Genomic DNA, 14,519 nt, shown 5'->3' on the forward strand with positions numbered 1-14,519 from the left:
ATTGATATTATATTTTTAATTAGAGATCATGTCGTAAATTAAGCAAAAAGTAATGTAAATAACATGTTAATAACATTTAATAAAAAAAAAAAAAAACAAAAGGAAACAAAGAAAAAGAAAATATGAGGTAAAAGATGAGACGCTGAGGCATTATCAAAATGATTCATTATGATTAACTAGAAAATTGCTAACCAATGGTCAAAAGACAGGAAGAGATAAAGTGAAAGAGGAAATCAGAGGTATATGAGCCTGGTTAGCAAATGTTTCGAGTAACGTCGCCGGACGCAGATGGTTTGCGAGGGTCAGAGAGTTAACCCAGTCGGCATGCACGCATCTTTGCAAGCTGGACGAGGCTGGACGAGGGATCAGATTGGATGAATATCATCGCTTTTACAGTTGCTTCAAGGCACGTATATAAAATTGCTCGCAATGGTTATATCGCGCGCAATTAGCAAGCGATATCATGTAAGTTAAATCGAACAATCTCACGACAGATCCAAGTACGACCTCTCGTTCTTCGCTGTCGCTCGAAAAATTAACATAGCGTATTACAACGCATTACGCCATGCCAATCCAACGTGATGTATATATATATATATATATATATATATATATATACGCAAACTAATAAAGAAAACAAAGATTTAGCTAATCATCATGTACACGAAGCAATCTTAATGAAATCGTCGGTATAATATCGGGTCTTTGCCTTTTGATAAATACTCGAACGAAACACTCGACAGTAATTATAATACTCTAGGTGCAGACTAAAAAACATTTTACGTAAAAGCCCCCATATCGCGTTACGTCGCGTGCGCCTCGGCCATACGTTTACGCCGGATGAAGAAAGGCGGATTTTGAAAAATCCCCGCCATTCGTGTTCGAACCGGCTCGTAGTAATCATAGCCTTTAAAATTCACCGGCTCTCCGCGTGGTTAATCCAACTAGATTTTTCGCGGGCCGAAGACACCGCGAATATAACGGTACTTAATAGTATAGAGACCCGATCGTTCTCCCTCTCAGGTTAATGGATCTCCTCGTGTGGGCGTAAGTCGTTTTCTGACACGAGCCGCAAGCGTTTGCGGAATTTCCGCAGACACGTAATTCCGTCCCGTAGCCTGTCCCGAGTTTGAGAATACAGTTACTTTTTTGTTCCGTCACGAATTTCACACACCGGCCTCACATAAATCCAGATATTCTTGGCTTTAACATTTCGATATTTCATACACGGTCAGCTATTTACATTTATCAGCAAAACGGAATTGATAATTAATTAAAATACATATTAGATGTTAGAAACTCGTCTGGATTTGCATACTGGATCGTTCTAATCGCGATAGCTAGTTCTGCAAGAATACGAAACCGGTGGAGTCACTATTGGACTATAAATTTTACTTGAAAACTTGCCGAAAAATTTTGATTTCTCTTTAACCCTCGGTCAACCGTACGCTACACCATTCGCGACTCGAATATAAAGATAGGAAATGGATCGTGACACGATAATTTGTTCAAAGCGATCATACATCATCTTCATCATTGAGTTTTTATGGCCGGCGTTGCAAATCAATTTTCTAGTTGATGGATCTCCGTTATGACGTGGGCGTTAATCGTTTGCCGGCAAACGCGAGACGATAATATTGGCACATTCTGCACGATAGCATAATCCCGTTGTAATAGCTCGATACATACAACCTGATATACTTTCAATGTACAATGGCGTCATACATTAGCAACTTTGACTTTCAAAGCACATTCCAAATCGATCTCTCTTAACACACATATCTCTTAAAGAGCAAACAAAAATTATTTATAAAGTGGGAATCGATAACAGGAAAAACGACTGACTGTGACGTCACTCTTTTATCAACATTACTTATTAAATATTACTCATTAATATTATTTATTAAAAATAAGATATACTAATTAAAAGGCAACCTACAGCTGCATGCTTACGACTCTCCAATCTCGAACGCATCCGTTCCTCATGTTCGCGACGTAATTCACGTAACGCAGCGATAAATCATATTCTATATTATAGAGACTTTGCGCTCTCACGATATATAACGCGATACGCACGTGAATCGTGACGTTATGAATTTTAATACGCGCGGAAGCACGCGAGGTGCATCAATTTTCGCCCGAATCACCTCTGCGCGAGGCGCGTTTCTCGAAATGCAGTTTGATAATTTATGATACTGCACGGGCAATGTATAAAATACGCCTTATCGGAGTGTCGCTGTTGATTATCGCGGATGTTTCAATCACGCACGCGACATGCCGAATTATGCGTTAGCGCGAACTCGCGGGAAAGATCGCGAGCGCGTGCGCGCGCGCGGGGGCGCGCGCATGCGCAGTTCGGCGAGCTAAACAGAGACGAGAGTTCATCCCTCGTATCGACCGCGAAGCGATTCCCGGCGTGCATTCAATTAACGTTAATCGTTACGACGACGCATATTAATAACGGAACGGCACGCGTGCCGTGAACGTTATTTCCCGCCAAGGCGGAAGTACGGGGATGTACGATGATACCGTGAGCCCGATAAACACACCTGCTTGCCGTCGACCCGAACTCGAGGACGTGCCACTTTCTCGCGTGTCCCGAGAAACTTGAGAGATCCGAGTGCGGTTCGGCACTTACCTCAACATTATCCGCGCCGACTCTGACCAATTTGTCATAACGTAAGTAGGTACGCTCATCACACATTTTTTTTCTTATACTCCGCATCCATTAACCACTCGAATTATCGAGTTAATTGAGGAAAACGTTCCGCAATTCATCGGAGTGACGTATAAAAGGTATATCACGGGGGGGGATTACTAACGATCAGAACGGTAACGACGGTATAACGATCCATCCCACTTGTCGCCGCAAGTTTTGTTTTTTTTCGCTTCGAGAGACTTTCAGAAACGGCGTGCGTGTAATATCTCAGCGCACATCGGCGCTCGTTACCGCTGCGTGAAGTGATCGTTATTATCGAAAATAATTTCAGCTCTGCCGGGCACGCTTTCTCGGGAAACGGATAACATCGAGATTCGACGATTGTATTTTTTTTTCTCTCGGAGAGGAGATGGAAGAGAGGGGGGGGGAGAGAGAGAGAGAGAGAGAGAGAGAGAGAGAGAGAGAGAGAACAAATTCCTCGCGGGATTTCGCCTTTCTACCGCGTTATACCCGCAGGAATGCTCGCGTCTGATAACTCGTGGTGTTGTAAATTTGTCCGGCGCACATGCCGCGGGCGCAAACGTTCGCGATCCTCTCTCGAATCTCTCGGTGTCCTGGGCGGTATCAGAAACGACCGGGCGGCCGTTAATCACCCGGCGATTATTAGGCCAGACGTCGCTAGGAATGCGCATGGGATACTCCGTAAATCAGGCAAGGCGACGACGCGGCAGCAACGGCGCCGTTATTAATTGCGCCACGCCGTCGTTGGCGTTAAATAATGAGCGGGGAACTGAGCGCCGAGCAGGAACGGACGCCTCTCTTCTAATCCTAATCCGTTTGAAATGTTAATCATCAATCGTGCCGCCGATAAAATTTTCGGACGTCGTAAAGTCGCAGCGGTCGAATAACGCGCCGCAAATAAATCGCGACGATGAATCATTCTCCTGCGCATCGACGTATTATTGCGAGTGTGGTAAACCATCTTCCTTGAAATAACGTGGAATTATTAAAAAAAAATCACGGGTTACATAAGATTTATTTTTTAATTGTTATATTTCATTCCTTAATATTTTTCATAAGTACAGAAAAAAATGTATCTTATGTAACAAAGTGATATTGCAAAATAAAATCTTTCCTTATATTTATTTAATATCGTCGAAATTGGACATATTTTAACAAAATAGGAAAATAAAAGTTTAAGATCTCCGGCTGCGATAACTGGAACTTGTCTGGCCTTGTGAGGAAACGTAAAAATAATTTTTGTCGGTTGTATAAATATGTCGCATACAAAGTATACGAAAAGAAGTAAATGTTCCTGATTATTCTCAAACATTTTACGAGTGACTCTTCGGGTGCTGTAAATGGGTGTGACTGAAATCACCGTAATTTGCGGTCAGCACGGGTACGCGGAGCTCAGCCGCAAAATTCAGTATGTATTACTTTGCCGCAAACAAATTATTTTGCCATAACTGCTCCCGGAATGAGAACGTACAAATTTCACGGATGATCATTCGAGCGATATAAATTCGCTTGCGTCATAAGCTATAATAAATTGCGTTTAAGTGATATCCAGAAAACCGGATTCCGAAAACTGACCCAAGATTCGCGATCAAGGTGGGCGTGCTACTGGCTAACATTCGATATCGTCGACGATGCGTTTGGCGAGTTGTTAGCAAGTGTCCATAAATTGCGTATGTTTTTGGTGACTACGCAATTATTATTTAAAACAGAAATTTTAACCGCTGGTAACAAGGCGAACGATCGCCGAGTGATAATCAACGGAGTCGGAAGAGAATTCGAGAATTCACTGCGAAGGAGAAACGGATAATTTATCGGAGGGGAGTCGTAAGAATTTTTCAGGAGGAGCGTTCACGTTACGAGTCGTTAAATGGTATAAACTCTGCGGTTCAATGTATTAAATTTCGAGCAGTATGCGAAAATATGACGCAATTATTTCGTTGCTTAAATTACGCTCTCTCCGCGTCATAATGAAGTCCGAGCGTCACTTTAAAGAGTAAACCTGCCGGGCGCATTAATAATATTCAACGGCGATCGAGATAATCGGCGAGATACACGACGTAATATCGTAAAATTACTATACTATTAACGAGCGTCGCAAATAGCGCCCACGTCAGAAACGGGGCAAAATTCGCGATAACAGATCGTGCGAAAGCTATGACGCAAATGATGATGTGTATAAGAGAGCTGGAAATAGTATACTCTCTATAATATATACGAGTGTACCCATCGAAGATTTAATTAAAGAGTGTTACGGAAAAGTGACGAAATCGATAAAGAGAATATATATATATATATATATATATATATTTCTTAACAAATTATATATTTTCTTTGCAAAATAGTAAACTTGTTATTCGTTCAAATTCGTTCAAATTCAATTCTTCGCGAAAGAAAAAAAACGCATCACAAGCAGAAAAGCTACGACGACTCTGTGTCGTTACGTTCCATACAAGCACAACAATCCCCGTAATAATGCAAATTCAATTCCCTTTCGGCTCGGCAAGAAGCGGCCCGTTGTATATGTGATCCAATTATACATATCCGAGAAATGAATTAACGTCGGTGGTGGGTCGTAACGAGCGGCGGCGGAATGTATTTTCCGAGAACAGGCGAGCGTTTCGATTCGAATCTCGGGGATTCGTTGCGAAGGCGCTAATTGAGAGTAAAACTACATAAATGAATAACTGATCCTAATCGATCAAACGTTACCGCCGCATTGCTCGAGTTGTAAGCTTCAAACGCTGGGTATCCTATGAGAGCCTCGTTCTGGCTGACAAGTCTTTTTCCGTGTAGTCATTTGCATAAGAACACGCGGGATAGTTTCAGGTACAAACTACTTCTCTTTAGACTCTTTAGACTCTTAGGTTAAATGGAAATGCTAACAACGTTTGAAAAATTAATTGAGAACTCAAATTATATTATACAGTTTTAAAAATGCAACGTGTGACAAACATATCAATTTAGAAGAGTATTAATCTATAAATACTTATATATTGTCTATATATTATTCTCAAAATAGTACTGTTATAAATTTTTGAGAAAGCAAAATTAAATTCAATATGCATGTTGTTATGTCAAAAATGCAATACTATATCAATTTTCTTTTCTATGATATATTGAGATCCAAAATAAGAAAAGGACTCTTTTTGTTTAATATATATTCATTAACTAAAATTTTAACCAGTATTGTGTGTATTAAACACAATATGATTTCCATTTCTGGAGAATATACCTCTATTTGTGTGCTCTATGCAAAGAGTGTTATCTCACAGACTTCATCTATCATTTTTCAAAAGCCAGCAGTTTCGAAAGATAGCACGGTAAAAGCCAATGACGCGCGGTTTACACGACGTGCGAGATCTCGTTTAGCGATAAAACGAAATGGCAAGTCGACCGTAGAGTGGTAATCCGGTTAATCGATCGCACGGAGATAATCAATAATGTCGGCGATCCATTCTAGGTGGTCCAACGAGCGACACGTAATCCGTGGTAAATGATGCAAGTAATGGCTGTCAACGGATACATATATATATATGCTTAGACATTCAGCACATCTTCATTCATTATTAATTCGCAGCCGCTAACAAATTGCTAATAAAAGAGCCATTAGATTTTATCACTTTTCTGAAAAATGAAAGCGACGCGTAAAAAGTATATATTTATTGTTATGCAACATAATAAATTCGACATAATATATTTTGCAATTACCATTACTTCCACATGAAAGAGTTTTTTAGATTTATTAACTGTTGCATTATAATTAATGACCTATATAAATTTTATAATATGTATTTAACAATATTTTATCATATATATCACTCTCACGATAATTAATAAGCCGTTTTTCCTTTCATGATGATATTTTGATATCTCAAAAGGACAAATTGCTAACTTATGATAAAATAAAATGCAACTATTAATTTATATATTTTATAATAATATAATAACATAATGTACGTAAGTAAAACGGACGCAGAAAAGAATATTACTTTACATATGTCGCATCTTTTTTATTGCTTTTACTTCCGAGAAAAAGCCGCAAAGATCAGGTAAAACTACCGCATTAATACAGATTCGAGCGCTAATGAGTGTTATAAAACAAAGTGACTGTGCGAGACTTTAACGGATACAATGACACCATGCGTTAACGTCGATTGTGCCCGATCGAGTGTCCTTTGCTCGTGGATTTTCACATCGGAAACGTGCGAGCGGAACGACCGCACGGCAGATCCTCCCCAACGATCGATCGTTAAAAGCTCGCGCGCCGCCTGTGAGATTCCCACAGGCGGTGGCGGCGCAGCGCCCTCGGGGCCGCCTGCATCCATATGGGGTTGCGGCGACGGCGGCAGCAGCGGCGGCCCGCGGTCAATTTGCGTCTCGCGGCAGTCATGCCTTTCGTTCTCTTCCGCCGTGCCGACGTCATAGCTGCCGCATAGAAATGTCGAGCGCGGCGAAGCGCGCGTAAAATAAGATGTAGCGTCGCTGATAACAAGCGCCTGACTTTGCCCGCCGTTGCTGCCGTTTGCTGCTCGTTGCGAAGCAAACGCAAGCCGAGAGAAGCAAAGATCGAGGGTTGTCCGCGTCCGACCACGACAGGTGAGGGAGAGGGAAGGAGGAGGGAGGGGGAGGGGGAGGAGAGAAGGAGTAGAGCCGATCTGATAGCGAATCCGCCGCCACGTTCTTACTTCGCGTTGTAAGACCTACTTGGACCAAGCTACCGTCTTGCGTTTCTCGACTCGCCCCTGATCCACCGTCGCTGCCGCCGGTGCTCCCAGCTATCTCTCGTCGAACAGCGCGTCGAGCTTGTAAATTTGTGCTCGCCTCCCTTGATAAAGGCGCAGAAAAGCCGCCGCGCTTCTCTCGCACATCCGCGGCGGCGAGACGCGAGATTTAAAGCGATCTCACGAGCGGAAACGCGTTGGCACCGATAAGTTTTATATAGCCAGACGCATCGCGATACAAATCGCCAGGAAAACAACGGACATCCGGGCGGTTTAAGAGAAGAACATGTTGCATAAAGTGTATGTAACGCCAGCGTTACAAATTTTTATTTTAAAAATATTAAAGGACAATCTGCAAAAAATCTTGATAAAATTATTTAATATAAAAAATAAAACTTTGATGAATATAATGGTTTTCCAATTAGATAAATGTCGAGAATTTTTTTAAATCGAGTTACATCTATTGATTTTAATTTAACATCTAAGTGTTTTTTTTTTTTTTTTGCAAAGAGAGTCTATTACTCCATAATATGAGGAATCAGTCAAATGGAATTAATGTCGATGTAACCTAGTCTTAAACTGGGCCGTCAACATCAATTTAGTTCGGCGAAAGTCTCATCGAGCGTAATGTCACGAAAGGAAGCTGTAAGCCAACGATTATCGGGTTAGCTGAGGAATGAGAGAAAAAAGTTTGATTGAGCGAAAAGTTCGTCCGATCAATCGAGGTGAGTGAAAACGATGTTTGCTTTTCGCAAACAGCCCGCACGTCCCGTATCACCCCCGCTCCTCTCCTCTCCTTTCTTTTTCCGACTCGATCGCGTCGATATTTGTCAGTTGTCGCACGTTTCTTCCATTACCGGCACGCCGTAAATAAGATGCGACGACACCGAGAAATTATCGTTTGCCATCTCGATGCCGATCGGCGCCCGCGCGCGTTTCTTCCTCGTCGGCGCGGTGGAAAGCCGCGTGCGTCGCCGATGTACGACGTCGAGATCCGCAAACGGTTTGATGGCGAACACCGCGAACACGAGGCGAGCCACTCACCGAACAAATTGCGGATCATTGTAACGTACATCATCCGTCGCACCAAGGTTTCTAAGGTGATTATCTGCATCTGTGAAATTTTCGACCGTTCGATCGCAACGAAAATGTCTTGCAAATTTTTGACGACATATCGCAACAGAAATATTCAAGCTTATTTGAATAAGTTTTATCCAAGAACTAAAGAATAACAGAAATCAAACGTTAAAACGTAGAGCAAGGATGCGCAATTGGTGCTGCGCGACGTCCAAACTTGATCTGCAGAAAAAATAAAAAACTGCACCACTGTCTCACCTCCACGTGGTGGTCCCTCGATAACGCGAAGAAAGCAAAAAAATATATATAAGTTTTACATTTATCGATCCGCAATATAATCTCAAATTTCATATTTGGCCCGTCAAAAAATTTAGTTGCACATCTCTGACGTAGAGGATGTTCCGTACGCAGAATGAAGACGATTTACACTGATTTTCTCGATACTGCAACGTTGTACTTCGCTGATTTGTACGTGTGCGTGTTTACCGAAGAATTTCCGCTTGCCGATAATTTAATTAACGAACGGTCGATGTATTCCCCGGCGCGGCAGGAAATTCGAGATCGCTTAGGAACCTCAGCCGAGTGGAGCCCGACTCGTGAATCCTGCGTGAATATCTCTGAGAGAGATAGAACTCGGAAGGAAGCCGCGCCAGAGTGGAGGTCGAAGGGTTGAACCGGTGCGATGCGGCCACCAGCGCCTTGAAAACCGAAGGGGATACCCGCGTAGCAAGAAACTCGCATTACACATATGGAGAAGGGAAGAGGAAATCGCAAGAAGTTTTAATCCTGGCAGTGTAACCACCTGATAATGAATGCCGCGCAACTGGTTATGAATGGCTAAGCGTACCCCGGCTTGATTTTTACATAACTCCCGTGTAGATGCGTACCTGCGCTCGTGTACTTTATGATTATTGGGGGGCGTAGTTGCTTACCGCTTGCGAAGGATGCCTCTCGCAAGGCTCGCCCCCTCGCAAGGTTTCCACGAAGCGAGCCTCGGAAAAATCCACCTTGCGCGCGAACGACGCGAATCTCGCTTGGTGGCCATCGGGATCCGTCGTCGGAAGGAGTGAACTCTCGCTTTAGCCTTACAGTTCTTTAAGAGATCGACAAAGAAGATATTTTAATAAAAATTACAAACAAATGATAAGCATTTAATAATTTTTTTTTAATAATAGGCATCTTCAAATTAACTGAACTTCTAAAAAATTCGTAATAAAAAAAAAGGTAAATAAAAAATAACTATACGTCTCTTCATCATGTACTCGTATCTTTACGTCAAAATAATTTCCAAATTCTCCGAGCGTGTAACGCTTTCATTTCGCCAAGACGGATCGTAAATATATCAACGCCTCCGCATTCCATCCGCGGGCATTTCTGCAGTTGCACGTCGCATATCGCGCGGATGAATCCCGCGGCGCGGATTGATAGGAGCGCGAATATCCTTGCGAATTATTCGAGAGGGCAGTAGGCGGGAGGGGATGGGAAGGGAAGCTGCGTTGATCTATCGAGGCAGCGGCGCGGCAATATTTTGTCAGGATCCACATTCCGTGCCAGGTGGGCTACCGACGCCATTAAATAAGGCGAGAAACGCGGCAAATGATAAATAGAGTGATTACCGACGGGAGACGGTACCATACCCGCCACCGCGTATGAAATTGTCCAATCATCATCAGTCTGTTTGTGCCTCGAGTAATTCTCTTTCTCCCCCTTCCTTCCCTCCCCCTCTCTCTCTCTCTCTCTCTCTCACACACACGTACTCTTGAGTGCTCACGCCCGTAAAAATAATGCACGTCGGCATTTATCCGCGCGCGGCGCAGAAAAATGCGCTATTATCGGACAGGGATCGTACATTTCCGAGATGATTGCGGCAACGCGAAGTCGATGATTCGGCGGCCTATAATCCAAGACGAGTCGGAATCGCTTGATTTATAAGCTCCCGTCGAAATTACGGCCCATCGCGATAATCTTAATACGCGATCTAGAATAATTTGCGATGGGTACGATTGGCGTAAGGCCGGTGCCCATTTACACCCGAGCACATCCAAACACTACCATCGTCTTCGTCTGCGTCGCGTCAGCATCACGCGACTCGTTTCCCAGCCTTCTTGTTGCGATCAGCGTGGTCATCCAAGCGCATCGCGTGTTATTTGTTGCAATTGCGGACTACTTAATCAGTTTATGAACACTAACGTGCGCTCGATCGACAATAGTTTTTGCGACACACGCTATACTTTGCCTCGCTATACTTATTTTTGCACAACGTAAAGTAAGAGCAACACAGGTGGGTGATGACTAACTCGTATTGACTAAAAGTATCGCTTGTCATCGTCGAGAGATTTTCAATTCAATTGGATGTGCTTAGAAAACGGACCAATAGAAAAAAAAAATCATAAATTTCGAAATAAAGATAAGCAATAATAATTTATTATAAAGACAGGCTACGGTAATTGTTTCACAGAGTTTTTCGAGACAGAGTTTTTGAGCTAGCTCGTGAACGACCGATAATGATTTTTCGTGCAATTGGAATAAGCAAAAACCGTGGTTTAATGGCCCATGATGATAACAGCCACCGTGGGAGGGCTTGACGCTTGTTAAACACTCGATTGGATGTATTCACGCAAGTTTTGAAACGTAAACCGGTACGATTTGCGTCGAGCCGGCATAATGAAAGAGGTCGCATGCAAGATCGTATTTATACACCCCGGGCACTATACGTCGCGCGTGCCAGCACTGCTAGCACGAAACGCAAGATGCCGTTGATGGAGATAGGCCGCATGCAAAACATCGTGTTGGGGTTTCACGGGGATCTCGCGCGGGTTCGTCTTACTCGTTTCAAACTCCGCCTGGACAACCGCGATTCTCGTTACGAGGGAAAACGAGAAAGCAATAATTCCAGTTGGATAACCGAACAACAGTTCCTGCTTGTTTGGCTTTAATTAACGTTCCGCTTTAATTAATTAAGAAATCCACTTTCAGGAATAATTGTAACGATGTGAGAGATTGTAAGAAATCAGATCTAGTTCCCAATCGCGTAGATTTGTTCTCCCCTGCCATTCAGATTGCTCTTAGTAGAGATGTAGTTACAGACAAAGGAAAAATGGATGAGAGGGGAAAAAAGGAAAGCATTTCTTTCTGTAACTGAAAACGATACGTACAAGGATTACGTATCATTGAGTATCGTAAGTTTACCTCGAGAACTTTACTCACGTTGGAATCCAATCGTTTGGACACATATCGAATTTCCCAAGTTTAACTGCAGAGTATCATGCAGTAAAACAATATAGCGAAACGTATACTTGTAAGGAAGAATATTCACTTTACTCTGGCAAACTCGCAAATTAATCAATAAATTTCAGAATTAATTACGTCAATAAAAAAGAATCATTTAAATAGTACATATTTATTAGTACATTTTCAGCTTGACATATTATATGCCATAAAATTAAGATAATCAATAAATTAGTTATTAACGTAACCATTAACTCTGGAAATTATGTTATTGAGAAAGATATAAAAAAAATAAAGAATAAAAATGAAATTGAGAGCACGTGAATATATGATATATCGAGGTTAATAATGTTTTTCTTATATTTTAAATTTAAATGCGTGACGTGTGCAAACATGTTGTCATAGACGCTTTCAAGGTACGAAATATAAACGCAAACATGGATTAGACGACAATCAACCTCGGCAACATTGGTCACCGAGTCGCGAAATATTAACATTCTACGAGCGTGGATATTACTCAGAATGTCGATTACACAGTTCGTTAACTCCGACGCCATTAATATTAATATTCCACACAATCTTAGGTACCCGGTCGCCGGAAAACATCTTCATTACATGCATGCTTACGCGCGTTTTCGTAAGACCGCGATTTAGCCGGGACTAAGCGCAATGGCAAAATCTTGTTAACGAAGAATCCTAAGATTCCGTTATTTCCATTTAAATTCCAGAAGCGCACCCTTAGTGTATGCGTATGTACGTGTACGTGTACGCGCGGGAAGATTTAATTACACGAAATGAACAACTATCCGAACGGTTAGAAATAATAATTAAGCGCGTCCCAAGTTCTTTTAAAATCAGATATTAACCTCTGATTAATGACAGACAAAACAATAAATCTTTAATAAGAAGAAAATAACAATAAGATAAGTTTATCATTTATTCAATAAATGTAAAATTATCTAAATTTTGTCTACAAATGTGTGTCTCTTTAAAAAAAAAAATAACTTTTATAGTTGGAGAAAATATTTCAGAGATGAATATATTCCTTTCTACCTCATAAAAAAATAATGCACAAGAAGATTTCTGATCTTAAAATTGTACATTTTTGCGAGATACGTTGCCTAATTTTATATTACCTCGCAAACCAATTCTATTGTTCCTCGTGTGAACGAAGGTACAGCAGAGCTTCGCGAAACAAAAAAAAAAAAATAATTCGCCGGAGGAATTGAATCCAGTAGGCGCAGCACGATGCAGGTGCATCAGCTCCGTTAATCATATATGCTATAGAGAGAGAGAGAGAGAGAGAGAGAGAGAGAGAGAGAGAGAGAGAAGAGTAGAAAGAGAGAGAAAGAGAAAACGGGATAAATGTACGTTGATCGAAGATACAGCAGTAGGAAAGGGAGGAGGCAAGCCAGAATAGAGAAAAAGAAAGACAGAGAGAACACGCGCGAAAAAGGTGGAGACGGAAAATTGCGAAATCGAGAGGGTAGAGTCAGCGTTCACGATCGGATTGTGACGTGCACGTCGGACAGCTGTTTTCATAATTACGGTCTCCCTGAGATCCATATCGGTGTTACGCGGTGGTAGAAAGGCGCATTATCGTTGTTGCAGCAAACCCGGATTACGACGACGGCGACGACGACAATCGACTGGGAAAATGATATTGCGCGCGGCCGAGCGTAACGTAGCGCCGCAATTAATGGCTATATTAAATTACGATTTCCAAATCTCCTTCCTACGAAACCTTCCTCCCCGAAGAGGAAACTCACTTTGTAGTATCGCCTCGTATCGCGTAGGCGTCCAGTTTCTTCCTTCATTTTAGATAATTTCTCTTTACGTAAAATAATTCACAATTACATTTCATGAGATCATTCTTGCAAAATTTCAAAGATCATTCTTGCAAAATTTCAAAGGTCAATTTTCTACTAATTTAATCTCCAACTCTAAAAATGGATTCTCAGCCCTTCCCATCAAATTTAGAAAATTCACCTTTTTGTTGCCATTTACGCATTTATACTTTCGTCTAATAAAATCTATATCTTAAAAAAGTCTAATTTTATTATTTCATGACATAAAACTCGTTAGAAAGATACGATGCACGGTTTATTTCGTCATCATATGTTTAAAAACATATACGTGGTTTCTCATAGAGTAAAAAGTCGTTTGCGTCGCTATATTAAAAACATAACAGGAAGAAAGAACCATTAATCACTGTCGTCTCCCTTGTCAACAAACGATCATCTCCTTTTTCTTTTTTTGTCTTTCCTTCGGAGACCATCAGACCAGCACCACCGCCAAACCATCATCTCCAGCTTTCCCAGGCGCGATACCGATCGCGTGCGCTTCGCCGCGAGTTCGCGTTAACAAAAGATGGAATCGCTGAGAAATACAGGTGTGTTTAAAGGCATGCCTCCTGCTTGCCTCAACCGAACCAAATGCGATGATGACGTACGACAACGTGCGTACGGGACGTGAACTTCACGGGGAACAACGCGGAGGAAAACGGCATGACAACGACGATCGTGGTCGGAAAACGTCGCGACGTTTCGGTCCGAAACGACGTTGGTTGGAACGAGTCTCGTTAGCGCGTAGAAGGCGCGGCGAGATGCGATCGAACGCCGCGTACGTTACTTATTGCCTATTGTCGAGAACCCCCTCGTGCGAGAAACCGCACCACGAGCTATTAGCCGCGATCGGCGGACGCAATTAGGAACGAGTTTTCCGCGCGAGTCCGTCTCAACATTGCCGTCTCGCTTTCCGAGATAATCAAACTGATGGATAGACGTATGCGCGGGTGTTCGCGCGACTCTCAT

General features: G+C 42.2%; 1 protein-coding gene and 1 long non-coding RNA gene across 2 annotated transcripts in view; one reads left to right on the forward strand and one right to left on the reverse strand.

Annotated features, from left to right (window-relative positions):
• The window catches only part of LOC105427815 (uncharacterized), a 306,009-nt gene that overhangs the window by 57,933 nt on the left and 233,557 nt on the right, over nt 1–14,519 (reverse strand). The window lies entirely within an intron of this gene.
• The window catches only part of LOC148937088 (uncharacterized), a 40,246-nt gene continuing 26,727 nt past the window's right edge, over nt 1,001–14,519 (forward strand). The window contains exon 1 of the long non-coding RNA XR_016138715.1: nt 1,001–2,679. This is a non-coding gene — a long non-coding RNA (uncharacterized LOC148937088). The remainder of the gene's footprint in view (nt 2,680–14,519) is intronic.

The sequence above is a fragment of the Pogonomyrmex barbatus genome, unplaced genomic scaffold (genome assembly GCF_055798465.1).
Source record: "Pogonomyrmex barbatus isolate J1 unplaced genomic scaffold, ASM5579846v1 scaffold17, whole genome shotgun sequence".
Classification (NCBI taxonomy): Eukaryota; Metazoa; Arthropoda; class Insecta; order Hymenoptera; family Formicidae; genus Pogonomyrmex; species Pogonomyrmex barbatus.